At 44.3% G+C, this 15,832-nt stretch overlaps 1 protein-coding gene across 3 annotated transcripts in view; it reads right to left on the reverse strand.

Annotated features, from left to right (window-relative positions):
• FLRT2 (fibronectin leucine rich transmembrane protein 2) overlaps positions 1-10,897 on the reverse strand; it is a 99,786-nt gene extending 88,889 nt beyond the window's left edge. The window contains exons 1-2 of one of the 3 annotated variants that reach the window (XM_023205383.3): positions 10,363-10,897; positions 8,684-10,217 (exon numbers count right to left, since the gene is read on the reverse strand). The gene's annotated coding sequence lies outside the window, so the exon portion shown is untranslated. Of the gene's footprint in view, positions 1-8,683 lie in introns of all 3 variants that reach the window. The other 2 variants (XM_023205382.3, XM_023205384.3) reach the window with 2 other exon arrangements.
• Positions 10,898-15,832: the final 4,935 nt, after the last annotated feature.

A 15,832-nucleotide genomic window follows, 5' to 3' on the forward strand; every position in this document is an offset into this window, starting at 1 on the left:
AACTTCTCAATTCTATCTGCAGAATTCTACATCTGTATAATAAAATGCCCTGCCTTAGTAGCCCTTAACTTCTTTCTGGCTCCAGTTACCCAATCAGAAGTGAGGCAGGTAGGACTTTCTTGTATAAATTCAGAAGCAGTTGTGAGAAATAAATGAAATCCTGGATGTGGGAACTGGAAAACGTAAGGGCCGGGAGTGATGAGGGTGGATACGAATGTGCTTTCAAAATCAATCTTAAAAAGGGATTCCTCGAACCTCTATGGCCCATATGTCTATTAGATACGATGAATATTATAATTCCTTGCATTATTTCCTTTGTCTAAGTATTTGAGTCCAATTTTGGGGCCAAAGTGAGAGAGGAAATCATTACAGAGGCTGTTTAGATGCTGGATTCTGATGAAAGTGACATGTAGAGGCAGCTGGGGCTAAGAGTGACACCAGCATGTGAACCTATTTCAGGACTGATATGCGTCTAATGCTTTCCATTCAGTCATATGACCTCTGTTGACTTCAATGGATAGTATATTTGTGAACCAATTTTAGAAGCCACTGTTCTTTTGCTCCCTGCTGAAGTGGTTTCAATTGTTCTGAGACCTAATATCATCTATAAACTTTGGGACCTGGTATTTTTTCAGTGGGTTTAAATCCAAAAGCCCTCAAGTTCTTAAGGGGTTCAGATGGAAGATTCTTTTATCTGTGTCATGAAAGCTCTAATAAAGAGAACTGAAATATAACAGTATGACATGTGAACCGAAGGGAAGATAAGACCTTTTTCCAAGTTTCTTGCACATTCCCTTAAAAGCAACCTGGGAACAAAGTAGGGGGAAAAACTGCTCAGTTTCTAATGAGGATCTAATGGTTAGTAGCTTCAGAGAGTTATTTTGTGAATGCTTCAAAAATGGCTGAGGTCTGTAACCATTAAACTGCCAGAAAAAGTATGTCCTTATTAAGTATTAGTAGAATAACTGACCAGTGTTTGAGAATCACCAACGTGCCCTTTTGAATTTCCAAATTATATAAGATCCGGACGTAACAATGACACTGCTTTGTTTGGGCGACTCAAGACACATGGCACTGCACACTTTTGCAGGAACACATCCTACATTAAATTAAGTTAGAGGTGGTATTTGAAAAATAAATAAATAACGGAGTTCCAATTCACTGCAAATGGTACAGGAGGCCAGTAAGTGGGAAGCTTGCAAGAGAAGGACTTCTTTTAGAAAGATGTTTTACAGGACTTTTTCTGCATCATTAACTCTTCTGGAATCCTGAACATAACATGATGAATTCCCCTGAAAAAGTAGCTACTGTTTAATTTTGAATCACTTCAAAGAGCCACAGTAGAAGGAATCAAAGAAGACCAAAAAGACCAGTAGATGTGAAATTCGCCAAGGAAGGGAAAAAAAAAAAAAAAAAAAAAACATGAAGGTTCTAACAGATTTTGACCATGTACTCAAAATACCACTGATTATTTTACTAATACAGTGTTTTACTGTTCCATGAGACTGAAGTAAGTCTCTGTATTCATCAGAACACAGGATATTTTTATTACAATATTTGTGTCATAGCCTTTAAAAAAGGAACATACTTAAAACCTTTAAAAGAATCTCTGTCTTAAAATGGCTCTTCGTGCGTGCGTGTGTGTGTGTCTGTGTGTGCGTATGTTTTACTATAAACAGATACGTAATTGGAGGTCCTTTATTACTGAAAGGAGTAAAAGTATACTGATACTTCAATTCGCAACATGTAGTTTTAGAAGAAAGATATAATTGCACAAAAGCAATTTGGAGAGTAGAAAAGGTAAGAAAGTTGGCTGAAGTACGATAATGGTTGTTTAACCTTAATAATAATAATAGCTAGTCTTAAAAAAGTCTTTTGTGTAAAAATCGCCCAAAAGAAAGAAAACGTCCTAAAAATTCCATATCCCCAAATACCTCTAGATCCAAAACCATCTGGAAAATGTCAGATAATGGTATCCACCCGCCTAAGAAATTCAGTAAACTTTGTCTTCAATTAGCATTTGAAATAATCGGCTAAAATTGAAATTTCTATCTGAAAATCCTCAAAAGACAAACCTGGATTAGGAATCAGATTTTTACAGTCTCCTTAAAAGGACCATCTGTTTATAAATACTCTTCTCACACTCTTTGATCTGTACCATAAGTTCACAGTAGAAGCACAGCTGAATTTAAAGACATATACACACAGCTACCATGAAGTCTAGTTACCACATACATATTCTGAGCTTGTCTCAAGTTTCCCTTGTTATGTAAGCACTTAGGAGCAATAAAATTTCACTTACATTCAGCAGCATTGTGAGTCCCAAAACAATAGTCAGCCTGACCGTACAATCCCTTCATTGGCAGTAGATAGCTCTGGTGTTTTATTTATGTTGATCACATTGCCAATGATATATGGAATAACCATTTAGTTGCCTGTTAGTCCATAACATTTTTATTACTGTAATTGTCATTATCCATATTGAACTCTGTATTAGAAAAATCAAATTAGGTAAACTGAAATATCCAGAAAGAACTACAGAGATTCCTCTGTTGGGATTCACCCCCAGCACCCCTAACATTGTCTTCAGACCTTGTTGCGAAGGAAAAAAAAAACAATGAGTATTCACTTCTCACAGATAGAGGTCACTAATGGACTGAATTTGAATCACTGTAGCAGAAACCACAAAGTTATTAAAGTAATCTAGTGAAAAAGGAACTTGAATTGAAATTAAAGATATCAAAAGATGATTATCCGGAAAAGTCTGACCTGAATACAAATATTACAACACCTTGACCTTTTTTGAATCTTCTAAAGAGAGAGCAAAACCAAAAGCCGCTTGGCACCCTTGCTGTTTTTTAACTTCAGATGCTTCAGATCCCAGAAGCAGGAATTCTTTCTTGTAAAGTACAAAGCTCAAGAGTCAAACTAGATCAGATGTTCACACTGGTTCTCTACAGAATAAAGCTTCTGGACTTGTACATACTTGAGCCTTTCTTAAAACCACAGCTTCAAACTGGGAAAATATAAAGTTGTCTAAATCCTAAATCAAACTCACCAGCAGGCCAGAATATAAATGTAACGGGCATCAGAGAAGGTTCAAATTAGATCCAGCCGGTCAAAGTCAAACTCGGATATGATCACATCATCTGAAACCTAGCATACAGGAAAAGCCAGGACTGCTTTGGGGACTCCAGGGTAACCCAGCATGGTGTCATTTGGAAATCTACTTTATTCTGCTAAAAGCATCCCCTGGAATTTCTAAAACTGCAATGAAACTACTGAAGTGTTAAGACATGGGCTTTTTCTTAAAAAAAAAAAAAAAAAAGCATTCCTTCCATGCTAGGTTTGTAATAGGTTCTGCTAAAGTACAGCTAGCCCAATTCTTTTCACAATTTCTTGTATCTACTGGCAGAGACATGGAATAATGTTTGAAATTTCATCTTCCAACCTCCTCCAGTCAAAGATATTTGCAACTCAACATGACAGCATGGTGTTGCGCTGTCTTCAGTGATTATTAAAAATCCCTAAATGGTTTAACCCTATCCTGTTTCGGGCTTTCAAGGAGGGGAGGAAGTGAAGTAGTATTCTCAGATGCAATAAAGCTGTGGAGAAAAAAAGCAACTTTTCGTGGTATGCGTATTATCCACAGATTGATTCTCTGCTAATATGGTGGCTGGTGGCCTGCCCATGGTAAGGAGCTGGCCCATGTTGTTCAGTAATGAAAACAAGTAAGAATCTAGTTCTAACATTTCAAATACTGACCTAAAATTTTACATTCACACTGAACAACCTAATATATCCCTGGACAAATGCCAATCTGCATTCTATTTACCTCAAAAATTTTTTTTTGGTGGGGGCCTCTTCGTTGGATATTTATTAAGGTCATACCGGTTAAGTCTACAGACAATATCGGTCCGATATGGAAGCTAGCTTTCGTGTTAGCTTTTGGCTGTGAGAAGTTAGACATAATAAATTTAGCAATAAGTCTGTGGGCGAGTGGACATGCTCCAAAGCGCCCTGTAACCCTCTGTGATTAAAGAGCCTCCCAGCTAAGTGGGGAGCAATAGCGCCCATTTAGAAGAGGCTTTGCATAGCAAATGCAGCATGTAAAGAAATCTAATCAGCACCTTGCACTCTTGAGTGAGCGTTTACACGGATTTGTGCCTTGCACTTGGTTAGCTAACTGTAAGCTTTACAAGAGATTCCCTTACTAAAATTAATCAAAAGCTCTTGAAGACTGATTCCCATTCACAGGAGAAGACAGGATGAGTTTCCAGGCGAATAAATAATGATCGTAATAAAGATAGCAGCAGCAAACGCTGAGCTGCTTTGAAACTAAAAACTCAGTTGGGGGAAAGGGGGCGTCGGGGAGTTGGGGCTGGAATCTTTTTGCTTTTGGAGTGAGCTGCAGCTATTTTCTTAGCCTAAGTAAAGCTGTCGTTCGGGAAACGTGACCGTCTTCTCTCCGTTGCTGCCGCCGCCTCAATGCGCACACGCGGCCACTCACTACCTTGGGACCACTGCGCTTCAGGCCACCGAGAAAAATTCAGCCTCTCTGCAGCACCACTAACCCCCTCCCCCAAACACGCACACACACAAACACACATACGCACAGTCGTGGCAAATTCACATCACCAATAGCTAACACGTTTCACCTCACCCCTGAATGAAAATGTAACTTCTAAAGTTCCTATTGACGCCAGAAGGTGAAGGGAGGGAAGGAGGACTCCAGGGACGTCAAAAGAGGAAAGGATATTTTTTCGCCTTTGCTTGCAGTATCTCACCCCTGAAATTTGCTGTCCAGCGAAACGAAGTCGGCGAGTAGGGAGTGGGCTCAAATCATTTTTTTAAAATGGTAAATGCGTGAGAGTGTGAAGGGGGGTGCGTGCGGTAAGTGAAATCCATGAACCATTTCTCTGGACTGAAGAATACTTTAAAAGCCCATAAATTCACATTCCAAATTTCCAAAGAGATACAAGATGAGGAGCCAGCTGGGGCTGAGGGTTCTCATCCACTTCTGGGGGGATTTGCCTCGCCGCACGGCTGCCCCCCTAACGTGACTAGTGATCTGCCAGCGCTCGGTGCCCATCCCCGGGACCTTGAACTTCGCCTCCCTCTTACTTCCTGCCAGACTCGAGAGGGCCAGGAAAGGCTCTGGGAGGAAGCGGGAGCGCAACGGAGGGGCATAGAAGAAGAGGCTTGGGGGCGCGCGTTACCTGCAAAGGTTCTCGAGGTCTCCTTCCAGCCCTGGTGGTAATCCCGCTCAGCGCTGCGCCCTCCCCCAGATCCAAACTTTTGCTGGGTCCTCCGGGTGGCAGCGGAGGAGACGGCGGCGGCTGCTGGAGCCAAGCCCTGTCGCCCGCAGCGTCGGGGCGCGGGGGTGCGGAGGCCGGAGCCTCAGAGCGGCGCGCGCCTCCCCGCAGCCGGCCGGGGCCGGGACGCCCAGCTCGCCTCGCTCGCTCTCGCCTACGTCCCCTACGGAGCTGCGGCATCGTCTTCCCCAGTCCTCCGCCACCTCCGCCTCCAGGGTTCGGGCATGCCACTTTCCCTTGGCTCCGGCCGCCGCGGCCCCCGCCTTCTCTCCTCCTCCGCCTCCCCCTCTCCGCTTCGTCAAGCCAACGAACCCCAAAAGAAGTACAGCGAGCGGGGAAGGCGGCAGAAAGCTGCCCCGCGGCACCCGAGCTCCTCGGATTTGGAGGATCCCGGGACTCGGCGGGAGAGCGAGGCGGGCGGTCCTCCGACGCGTGTGTGCGGACAGCTGGGAGCCGGGCGTGCGGCGCTGCGCGGGGGCGGGCGCAGGGCTCGCTCCAAGTGCTGCGCCCGCCCGGCGTGGGTCTGGAGGCTGCTCAGACCACACTACTGCCTCAATCCGACGCGGCCGGGCTAATGTAGGCGCCGCGGCCCCCACCCCCACCCCTCCTGACACCCCCGGAGATGTTTACAGTAATGAATTCGCGGGATGGTCTCCGCAGCTCCCGCGCTCCTCCTCTCCCTCCGTCCCTCGCGCTCTGGCGCGCTCCGCTCCTGGAGCCCTCTTTCTCTCCCTGCCTCATTCCCTCCCTCTCTCCCGGAGTCCCTCCCACTTTTCTGGTTTAAAGAATGCTTGGGAGGCGCGGCTGCTACCCAGCGATTTCCAAGAGGCAAAGTCGGACTTGGCTTTTAACCCTGTCCTCTCTGAAAAGAGTTTCAGAGCGCCTGGCTAACCCGGCAGATGCCAACCTGACCTTCTCTCTGTCTACCCGGCACATACCGTCCCTACCAGCAGCCCTTAGGGATAATGCCACCGTCTGAACCCTGAAAGGAGATTTTCCCCATGCCTGCTTAGTGGTGTACTGCCAAGAGGGAGGATCTATTACTAAGACATTGAGGAATGATCGAAACGTGAGATTAGGGGGTAAAATACAGCAAACCTCTCAACCAAAATGGCGTTATTTCAAATGCAGACAACTTTGGTGATGTGCCCCCGACTCCTCACCCCATCACTAGTTCCCTCATCTTGGACCACCTTAAATGACTTTAACTGGGGGAGTGATCAAAAAATTAATGGGATTAATTTAAACGCCCCCACTGTCTTCCTTCACGCTGGCCGCTTCTGGCAAGAGCGTTGTTAAATTTCCCCACAGATTTGCAGCGGACAACAAGAGATTCAGCCTAAAGATTAGCAAACAGTCTTGACAGCTAAGAAGCCTGATTTCTGTACAGGCAACGTTTCCACTTCACAATCTCTTTCCAAAGGTTAAAGAGTAATGTAAAAAACAAACAAACAAGCAAAAAAACTAGCTGCACGTCTCCATGTCGGAAGGAGGAGATGTTTTTGGTTTTCTCATCTCATTTCGTGCTGCTCCTCCTGCCTCCAGCAAGTTGCAGTCATGTTCTAACAAGTCCGGTGAGGCTGAATCTGAACAGAAGAGGGAGAACGAGCCCGCTCCAAGAGCTACGCTGAGACGCGCCGTCGGTGTGGCCACGCGAGATGCAACCGGAGAGTTTGAAACTAGCCCAGGACCAACCCCCCAGGGATCCGCTCAGCTCTCCCCGCAGAAGAGTTGAACTGGGGCGGTGGCCGCCACAGGCAGAGGATGATTTCCGGACGCGCCCCAGGCGCGACCGCACTCCTCGTCCTCAGTTCAAAGCATGAGTGACTTGGCACCACTTCCCCAATTGTTTTTTATTTCCTTCGCATCCCTGTTGTGTCTACCGCCTTCACGTATTTGAGAGCCTAAATCATGTTAAGACGACTTGGAGAAAAGCCCGATTTGCCACGCAAGGATCCACCCAGACGCACGCCCGCGCGGAGACGCACGCTGGCACACGCGCTCACACACGCGCGCACACACACACGCGCACACTACCCGGTTCGTGCGCGCGGGTCTCTGTTCCTGTTGCATTATGCAAAGGTGGCTAGGAACGCGCGTTGACTTAGATTTACATAGCCCGTCTTCTCCCCACAGTGTGTGACTAATAAGTATCCCGGGGAGGAGAGGGCGCGGCTGGGGGTGCTAATCGGAAGGGAACAGACAGTGAGTGCCATCTTGCTGGGAGGCTCCAGGAGCAAAGCGCCAACGACGACAGTGGCAGTGGCCTCAGCTCCACCAGTAACTACTGCTGGCAGGAGCCACACACGCTCTAGGAGTTTTCCGGGTGTCAAATACGGATCCAGCCCGTCCCAGTCACCCTCTTCCACTGTGGCTTCCTTTCCCTGGTCAGTACCCCGACTTCAACTTACGGCCTTGATCTAAGGCTTGATTACAAACGAGGAAAGACCGCGGCAGCGCTCAAAGTGCGGGGGCGAGCCCGGTACTGGTCAGCGCGGCGGAGGGATCTTTCCAGGAGGCTCCAAGCCCCCAAGCCCGTGCAGAGACTGGATAACAGCTGGCAAGGCCCTGCTCCAGTCACCCTCGCTGGCTCCTTGCCCGTGCATTCAGCACCTGGGGGCTTTATTCGCCCTCTCCCTGCGTCCCACGCACGCGGCTCAAGGAACTCGGTCCCGATTCCGCCTGCTGTGCTCCCCAGCCTTCGCCACCTCCGCAGGCGCTCTAGAAAGGCTGGATGGCCCCAGCTCAGTGCCCGCCAGCCCGAAGAGGACAAGCAGGGCTGGAAGGGACTTGGTTTTGGGAAAAGCACCCCCCATCCCCACTCCCACTCCCACCAACTCTAAGGAAAAGGAATTAGTATCCACTGCATCTGCTAACTGCTAATGGATCCCAGATTATGGGCAGGTAGCACGCTGGTGTCTTTAGATACAACCGCTTGATAATAACGCTGGTGACATTAACAACAGCTTGTGGAGGGGAGACGGTTGTTACTGGTGAAAGTTAAGAGATTCAATCTACGGAAGTAGGAGGGTGAACTCTGGCAAGGTTAGGGGCACTGAGAACCCCAATTTAGCATCGATGCATCTATTAGACAAGCAAATTTGCGTTTTGACCCAGAACTCAGTTATGAAGCTCCTTAGAGGAGGTGGATTTGACCAGCAGACAGATGTCCCCAAAGTCGAGAGAAAGCTAAGCTGCCTATTTTCTCTCCAGGTAAAAGACAAAACTTAGAACACCCCACTTAAGATGACCACCCCAACTCTTTCAAAAAAAAAAAAAAGAAATTCCCCAAAGAAACAGTGTGGTGCCAGCGTAGCAGCAGCTCGGCCTGTTACTAGAAACTTCACTGGCACCGCAGCCCCTTTTACCTGACGGCTGCGTCTTCTCCTCGCAATGGGCTCATCCAAATCCGACAGGGTCAGGGAGGTGGAAAGGGAAGACGCTGGCGCGGCAGCAGCGGGGCTCCCGGGGCATGGTATTGTTTTAGGGGTCGCCGCCGAGGTCCCTCCTGCCCATCGTTGAGAACTGCCACCCTGATCCCGGGGCTCGGTGGACACGGTGGTAGGAGCAGAGATGCCGCCTCGCCGCTGCTGGGCACCCGGGACGGAGGACCAGAGGCGCACCTCGAAAGGAGTAGCGCAGCGCCTTGGCGCGGAGATTTGCGGGCGCTGATGTTATCTCAAGCGCTCGTTCCTCCGCGGTGACAATGGATAATGCCAAAAGCGCAAGTGACGGCGACAGGTTTCGAACGTACAACTAACTACAAGGTACCCAGCCTGAGACAGTATGCTGCTTTTCCCCTCCCCCTCCTCTCCCTCCTACCAGGGAGGGAACTAACTTAACCCTGTGAGCGCCTGACACTCCCTAGAGAAGCTGGGATCGACTAGGAAACCGCAGGCGGCGGCTCCCGGGGGCGAGAGCTTTGTTCACGTGCGTTTCCAGTGGGTGTGTTGCTGTCTAGGGGCACTCGCGTGGCAAGACGCCCGTGGCTGGCTTCCAGCGCCCAGATTCAAGGATGGGAAGGAGCCCTAGCGTTTCATCCGGACCAGACCCAGCCCTCGGAGTCTATTTTTTGCCTCCAGTTACCGGATTTACTGAAGTTGCCAGCGAAGTTGGTTTTATTCCTTTACTTCTCTACTCTCCGCCCCCGTCCACGCCCCCCAACCCTGTATTATTTCCTGTCCTAGCTGCGCTTTGAAGATTCGGAACTCTTCGCTGGTTCTAGCTATAGATTTTAACTGTGTTCCGTATGAGAGACGAATTGTGGAGGGTACCCAGCCACCCATGCCAAGTGTAAATGAAACCGCAAGAAAAGCTGCCTCCCACTCACCCATCCAGTGTCCGAGTAAGCCTAATGACACACATTCACATAACTAAGACGAAGACACAGGAAGATAGGGGTGCGGAGGACGGAGTTTGATGTGTGAATGGGAAATGAAAAGAGAGGGGAGCGCGCGCGAGAGAGAGACAGCTGGAGCCTGAGCCTTAAAATGGAATTAACGGGAAACACACACAAGAATGACGATGCAAAAATGTATCTAAGTCCCAACATTGACAGCAGCGGGTCAGCTTTAAGAGCCTACGTTTTGATCCGCGAAATTTCCCAGCTTTTTTGGAGGCGGTTACATAGAGAATACAGGAGCCTCTGCCTTAGCCGCCCAGATGCTTTGCATTTTGTACACAGCTTTGACTAAGTGCTCTGGACTTCCAAGAAGTTAACCGGAGTGGAAGGCGAGTCATATTGTGGATGCGGAAAGGAAGCTTAGACAAGAAAAAAACTGTCAGCAGAGCGCCTCTGCTGTCACCGTCACACCCAAATGAGCCAGGACGTCTCTCAGAGCGCAAACTCAGATCCACACCCGGACATCTTCAACCGACTCCTTCTTCTGTCTCTATTCTGGACTAAGGAAAGAAAGAAAGAAATACGGAACCTTTATAGAGCATTCAGAGGCTACACACCTGGATCTTGCTGAAACGGAGTTACTTAAAAACAGAGAAAGTATGTTTTCCCATCAGATGGATGTTATAATTCCTCTCTGAAGCATACCCAAGTCTATGGGTATCAATCACAGCCATTTCAAATGCCTCTCTGAGCCGTGCCAGCCCCATGAGAGGCTGTGGGGATGCTGCTTCCAGCTTTCCCTGTGCAGAACTCCGTTGTAAATCCGTCTGAGTTGCCAAGGTGGCAGCAGAGCATAGGGATAGCTCCTCAAGCTCCAGCATCAACAAGGAAGATCACATTTTAGGACAAATATTCATCTACCTGCATTTAAACATCCATTTTCGTATGTAAGTGTACATAAGTATCCGCAGGAGGTTCTTCCTTTGAAATCTTGATCCAAGAAAGCAGCATAATTATTTCATCTTTAAGAACACATTTTAAAAAGGCAAAGCAGGACTTTTAAAGCAACAAAGGTTTTGCTTTCTGATTTATGCTGCTAGAAAATGAATGAGATCGAAAATGGGGGAGGGAGTTGTTGCAGATGTACAGAATTCATATTTTAAATTATTGCTGTTTCTAAACCCTAAGCAAACCTTGTTATGAGTATGTGCCACCTATTAAAAGCTATTGGTTGCAGCTATTGTAATCAGGACAAGGAAAATTAAGTAAGGAAAAATATCACGCCAAAGTACAAGCAGAATTGTTGTAACAAATTTCTTATGCACATGACCTATGAGTCGGCTTTAGAAATGTGTGATGATGGGGCCAGAGGAAGCAAAAGAATAGGAAATGTGGCTCAGGGACTCCAAAGAGCAATAATTTTGCAGACTCACAAAACTATAATAATTACGTTCCTTTATTTTTATTAGGAAACTCACTGATCCACAAGAGAAGTGGGTGAAAGAAAAACGAAAAGCAAATCTGCAAGCTTCAAAAAACAGAGGGTCAGCCCACTATCCTTAAGACTTCAGTCCTCAATAGTTTTCCTTTCAATTGAAACTGACTGTCATCTCAAATTCTTTAACCCCCACCCCCATGTTTCTTACATCATTCCCCATTTATACACACATATGTACATTGGCCTTTCTTTTCTAATACTTTGTGAAAGTAAAAATAACACAGTATAATAAGATCGTGATTTCAGCTCAGTTTTGATCTTGGGTAAATTCGACGCTGAGGTGCCTCTTCATTTATAAAATGAATATGAAAAAAAATCCCTGTTCTGCCAGCCTTATAACATTGTCCCACCATGAGTCAGCATATGAGAAAGTGCTTTAGAAATCTGACTTGTTACTGCTAATGATATTATCATTCCATCACACCATATCAGCCTTCAAAATATTGACAAATTATATTAGTGTAAACATTGTCAGTTTCCCCTGATGTTATCATCTTACATTACCTTAGAACATTTATCAAAACTAAGAAATCAGCTACATTGCTATTAACTAAATCTTAAACTTTGTTCATAGTTCATCAGTTTTCCCACTAAGTCGTTTTCCTGTTTTAGGATCTCATCTAGGATACCACATTGCCTTTAAACATCCTATCTCCTGTATTCTCTATAGTTCTTCAGTCTTTTCTTGTTTCGTATGATCCTGTAAGTTTTGAGAAGTGATAGTCAGGCATTTTGTAGAATATCTATTACTTTTAGTTCATCTAAAGTTTTCTCATGATTAGGCTCTAGCTATAGTTCTTGGTAAAAAGTATCCGAGGTGGAATGCTTTACTGGTCACATCGTGTCAGCTGGCACATGATATCAGCATGATGCCATTGATAACATTGACATTCTCCAAGATATTTCATATCAGGGTTCTCTACTATAAAGTTATTTGCCCTTTCAACACTTGGTTCTTTGAAAGTGAGTCACTGAATCTGGCCCACCCTCATGAATTTAAAATTTTTAAGTGAGCAGAATAAGCATTTATGACTTGTAAACATCTCAAATATCAAATTTACTCAGGAATAGTCTCTCACAAAATTTTTCCTGTATACAATTTAGAGAAGTCCTCCTGTATTTCCTTAGGAAAATGCTGAGCAGGCCAGGTGCAGTGGCTCAGGCCTGTAATCCCAGCACTTTGGGAGGCCAGGGCGGGTGGATCATGAAGTCAGGATTTCAAGACCAGCCTGGCCAAGATGGTGAAACCCTGTCTCTACTAAAGATACAAAAAATTATCCAGGCATGATGGTGCGCATCTGTAATCCGAGCTACTCTGGAGGCTGAGGCAGGAGAATCGCTTGAACCCCGGAGGCAGAGGTTGCAGTGAGCCAAGATCCCACCATTGTACTCCCGCCTGGGCAACAGGGCAAGACTCTGTTAAAAAAAAAAAAAAAAAGAAAGAAAGAAAGAAAGAAGGAAGGAAGGGAGGGAGGGAGACAGAAAAGAAGGAAAGGAAAGGAAAGGAAAGGAAAGGAAAGGAAAGGAAAGGAAAGGAAAGGAAAGGAAAGGAAGAAGGGAAGGGAAGGGAAGGGAAGGGAAGGGAAGGGAAGGGAAGGGAAGGGAAAGGGAAAGGGAAGGAAAGGAAAGGAGAAAGTGCTCAACAATCTCCTTTGGCTACACATTTTGAAGCAATTTTCAATTAGTCTGTGTTTTACAATTCCCAAACCCAGTCATTTTCCAAATCTTGGTAAAGTTTTTTTGTTTGCTTTGTTTTGTTTTGTTTTTGTTTTGTTTTGTTTTTTATTCTCCCTTTTGTCCAATCCCATTGCCACATTTCTGGATGACTCAAAACTCCAACTTCTCTATGAAAAGATAATATCCATTACATCCTAACCTTTTCTCTTACATTTTTCCACCATTATGGTACTCATTTCATTCTCTCTTAAAGTAATATTAGCAATCTACATGTTTAATATCGTGACTAGATCTCATTGACTCCGAGAATTAAGTTGGTTTCACTTTTCTATTCTCTTAGTGTTCCGTATAGAACTTTCACCTGATTGATGCTCAAAACATGGTTGCTGAGTTCACAAATAAGCTCCTCTGTCAGGTAGACAGCATCTTGTTCTCCAAGATGTGGACCAGTGTAAGGAAACCCATGCCTACCACACTATGGAGAAGTGGGTTTCTTTTCTCCCATGAGTATAAAATACTCAGTCTATGACATCCTTTAGTGAGTGTGACTTGATTCACGTGAATCTGTGACACTGAAATGCATACCCTTCTGATTTTGAAACACCACTCTACAGTGAATGGCTCATCCATTTATCCAATACACATCTGTAGAAAACACAAAACATGTAGCAGGCCCTTGATGAATAGATTCAGTCCTTGTCTGTCAAAACTCAAAGTCTAGAGGAGACCCATAGAAAAATAATTATCCTCTCTTTAGGGAAATATAACAATGTAGATATGTGCAAAGTACTTTTGTGCCCTGAAACAGGTTCTTTCTAGAGAAAAGGCTCATTCAAATGATGATGAGGCTCTTTTGACAAGGTACTGATTTTACCGGGGACTCTGTGGCATTATTTTATATCCAGCCTTCTGCATACAGCAGCCCCAGCTACTGGCGTCCCCTGTCTCAAGGAAATTCCTTTGGGCCAAGAATTGGAAAATCAGCGTGAAAGTAATTGCTTGAATATCCATTTCCTCAAGCCTTGGTTTCTTTGCCTTTCTGTGCAGGTTACAAGATGATTATGCGTGAACAAAAACAGAAGGTACATACTGGCAGGAAACAAAAGCACGTTAAACCATGGAGATTTCCTCTTACATAAACCTGCCATTTGTTAAGCAGTTGCTCTCTGTTCCACAGGGAAGCTGGCAAAAACTTGATACAAACATTCTCCAACTGCACTGGGAGGAATAAGTGAAGGAAACACCTTTTTAAAAAAGGCATACAAACAGATAAAAGATCTACCTAGGGACTTATTTAAACTTAGATGCTACCATTGTACAAAATGTTACCAAGTCAGCACACCAACATGGCACATGTATACATATGTAACAAACCTGCACATTGTGCACATGTACCCTAGAACACAAAGTATAATAAAATAATAATAATAATAATAAAATAATCAGTATGGAAAAAAAAGTTACCGAGTCTACCTATACCTAACTATAGTTCTGATAAAGAGGGAAGTGATGTTTTAATCTGGGAAAACACACTTAATCAAACACGTATAAGAGATTCTGAGTTAAAATTGATATGTACTTTCTCTCACTATCTATCAACGTGCTAGAAAAATAAAATCGCCTTCTTTGGAAGGAAAGAGGCAATTTTCAAGAGTGCTTATTCACAGAAAAAATGAATATTTGCACTCAAACTTTATACAGTTACAAAGAGCTCCGAGCTTGGTCTTGGAAGATCTTATTTCATGTCTCCATCTTATCAGGGAAATCACGTAACTGCTCGGAGCCCCAGCATCCCTTCTATCAAATAAAAAATGTATAATAAAGATCACCTTTCAGAGTAGATATGAAAAGATCAAATAAAGTGAGGTGTTTCAAAGCTCAAAATAAGAATAAGCTGTCATTATTTATATAATTAATGTGTTTATATAATATATAAATATAGACAATTTGTATAACTAATATGAACACAATTTAGCATGAGATATATTTAGTCCATCTAACCTTCAGCCATTTCATGGAGTTTTAATTACACTGCTAGTTCCTGCTTTGTTGGTAACCTTGTTCCATATAACCTCTGAGAGCTTCAAAGGTGTAGAGCTGCTTAGTTCTTGCACAGTTAACTCTGCAGTGCTTTCAGGTTCCACCATCTGCTACCCTAGAAATAAACTTGACCTACCCTAGAAATAAACTTCCTCAAACCAGAGAATTCTGCTTGCCTTTTCACTATATATATTATTTAAAAATTTGTATAAATTGCTTAGCCAATTTTCTTTCACCCTTCTTTTCCTTAGCTAATAGAGGTAACTGTAAAGTTTTTCAAGTGAGTCTTTTATTTTGCTTTTTAATTTTATTCCTGAATTATTTTAGTGCTTGAGTTTTCTGGGTTTAGTCGTCTCATTTACTTACTTGGTTGGACGACTTGGATTTTATGTTTCCTTTTTCTCTACATAAAACATCTTTGAAAAATAAAATTAACACTAAAAACTTGATAAGAAAGTTAAAGAAACAGTTCCTCACAAATAGTGTCTGTTTCTCTGTCTCTGTCTTATCTTTTGAAGCTTCCTTTAGTACAATATTTTATAAATAGGCTGGACAATCACTTACTGTGAATACAAGTGAGTTTATTAGAATTAGATTTTTGCTTTTTATTAATCATATAGGGAAAGGAGTTAAATTTGTCCAAGATGTACTCAAGAGACCAATATTGTATGACTTAATTTATAGAAATCTACAGAAAAGTCAAAGCTGTGGACACAGGATGCAGATTATTGGTTGCCAGAAGAGTGGGATTTGGGGGATAGAAGAGGGAAGAGGGGTTAACAGTAAATATGCATGTGGGATCATAATGCCATGAAGAAAAGGTTCTAAAATTGATTCATGATGATGGATGTATAACTTGGTAAATTTACTAAGAAGAGGCTGGGCACAAGAGCTCGCACCTGTAATCCCAGCACTTTGGGAGGCCAAGGTGGGTGGATCACCTGAGGTCAGTAGTTCGAG

This window comes from Piliocolobus tephrosceles, chromosome 6 (genome assembly GCF_002776525.5).
Source record: "Piliocolobus tephrosceles isolate RC106 chromosome 6, ASM277652v3, whole genome shotgun sequence".
Classification (NCBI taxonomy): Eukaryota; Metazoa; Chordata; class Mammalia; order Primates; family Cercopithecidae; genus Piliocolobus; species Piliocolobus tephrosceles.